The 2,587-nt window shown below is 38.5% G+C and overlaps 1 pseudogene; it reads right to left on the reverse strand.

Moving 5' to 3' along the window:
- Positions 1–1,818: 1,818 nt before the first annotated feature.
- LOC102952466 lies at positions 1,819–2,385 on the reverse strand (annotated as a pseudogene).
- Positions 2,386–2,587: the final 202 nt, after the last annotated feature.

The following is a 2,587-nucleotide window of genomic DNA, read 5'->3' on the forward strand; positions in this document are numbered from 1 at the left end:
TCCATTTGGGGTTAATTTTTGTGAAAGGCTTAAAGTTTGCATCTATATGAATATTTTTGCATGTGTCTAGTTGTTCCAGCACTATTTCTTGAAAAGATTATCTTTTTTACACTGATTGTCTTAGCTCCTTTATCAAAGATCAGTTGACTATAGTTGTGTGGGTCTATTTCTGGTCTCTCTATTCCATTGATCTATTTGTCTATTGTTTTCACCAATATTACACTGTCTTGATTAAAGTAGCTTTATAGTAAGTCTTGAAGCCAGATAGTGTCAGCCTTCTGACTTTATTCTCTTTCAATATTTTGTTCTCTTTGAGAGAGCACATGTGCATGCACACACACAAGCAGGGGAGGGGCAGAGAGAGAGAATCCCATGCTGACAGCATGGAGCCTGGTGTGGGGCTCTATCTCACAGTTTGTGAGATCATGACCTGAGCCAAAGCCAAGAGTCAGACACCCAACCAACTGAGCCACTCAGGCGCCCTAACTTTTACATTTTCATATAAACTTTAGGATTAGTTTTTTTGATACACATAAAATAACTGATGGGATTTTCATTGGGATTATATATATATATAGATCTAATCTATAGATCAAGTTGGAGAGAACTGATATCTTGATAATATTATTTCTTCCTATCTCTGTAGATGGAATATCTTTCTATTTAGATATTCTTTGATTTTTTCTATCAGAGTTTTATAGCTTTCCTCATATAAATCTTGCACATATTTTGTTAGATTTATACCTTGCACATATTTTGTTAGATTTATATCTAAGTATTTCATTTTCTTGGTGCTAAATGCATTGTGTTTAAAACACTTTTTTAGATTTACTGAGGTTTACTACAAAAAAATTGCACATATTAAATGTATATGTCTAATGAGTTTGGGCATATAAATATATTTGTGATACTTATCACCACAACCAGGGTATTAAGCATAACCATTACCTCCAAACATTTCATTGTGTTCTTTTGCATTTTGTTTTGTTTTGTTAAGGGTACTTAACATGGGATATATCATATTCACATATTTTAAAGTGCATGATACCATATACAACAATGATATTGTTGGTTTTTTTTTTTTTAAGCAAGTTCTACATACAACACGGGGCTTGAACTCATGACACTGAGATGAGGAGTTGCATGTTCTTCTAACTGAGCCATCCAGGATCCCCATTATTGTTTTTAATTTCAAATTCCAATTTGTGCCTTTTGTGTTTTATCCTTGTAACCTTGCTATAGTTGCTTCTTGGTCAGGAGCCTTTTGGTTGATTCTTTGGGTTTTTCAACACAATCATATCATCTGTGAACAAAGACAGTTTTATTTCTTCCTTCCCGACCTGTATTCCTTTTCTTGCCATATTGCATTATCTAGGACTTTCAGTATGATGTTGAATAGGAATGATGTTGAATGGTGAGATGGGCAGCCTGACTTTGTTTCTGATTTTAGGGGAAAAGCATCTATTTTCTTACCATTAGAGAAGATGTCATCTATTGGCTGTTGGTAGATGTTCTTTATCAGGTCGAAGAAGTTCCTCTTGACTCATAGTTTGCTAAGAGTTTCTATAATGAATCGTGTTGGATTTTATCAAATGCTTTTTCTTTTTTTGGCTGGGTACAGTGCACTTTATTGATAGTACATGACAAAGTTGGGCTCCCTAAGTTTGTCCCTTTCTACAGGGGTTCTGAGATTGAAACTTTATTGAGGTTGGGGATTCTCAGTGTGTTGAGGGATGAGTTGGGGCAAGGACTCTTCAGTAGCTGAGAGATTCTCTCTTCCTCTTGTGCTGTCACTGGGGCTGGTAGTTCAGGGGGCTCTTACTCCTTGGAGGCCATGTGGACCATAAGGTCCATCACCTGGTTGCTGTAGCCAAATTCACTGTAGTACCAGGAAATGAGCTAGACTAAGTGGTCATTGAGAGCAATACCAGCCCTAGCATCAGAGGTGTAAGAGTGGGTATCACTGTTAAGGTCACAGGAGACAACTTGGTCCTCATTGTAGCCTAGGATGCCCTCGAGGGGGACCTCTGGTGCCTGCTTCACCACATTTTTTATGTCATTGTATTTGGCAGCTTTCTCCAGGCAGCAGGTCGGATCTATGACTGACACACTGGGGATGGGAACATGTAAGGCCATACCAGTAAGCTTCTGATTCAGCTCAGAAATAACCTTGCTCACAGCCTTGGCAGCACCAGTAGAAGCAGGGATAATGTGGGCAGCCCATCAGCCATCACACCACAGCTTTCCAGAGTGGCCATCCACAACCTTTTGGGTGGTAGTGATAGCATAGACTGTGGTCATGAGTCCCTCCATGATGCTAAAGTTGTCATGGATGACTTTGGCCAGAGGGGCCAAGTAGTTGGTGGTCCAGCTAAAATAGTGGATTCATCGATTTCTCCTTGAAGTTCTATCAGTTTTTGCCTTACATATTTAGACACTGTTGTTAGTTGCACACACATTAAGGATTGCTATCTCTTTCTGGAGAGTTGAACTTTTATCATTATGTAATGCCCTTCTTTATCTGTAATAATTTTCCTTGCTCTGAAGTCTGCTTTGTCTGATATTAATAAAGCTACTCTGACTTTCT

Source organism: Panthera tigris, chromosome X, assembly GCF_018350195.1.
Source record: "Panthera tigris isolate Pti1 chromosome X, P.tigris_Pti1_mat1.1, whole genome shotgun sequence".
Taxonomy (NCBI): Eukaryota; Metazoa; Chordata; class Mammalia; order Carnivora; family Felidae; genus Panthera; species Panthera tigris.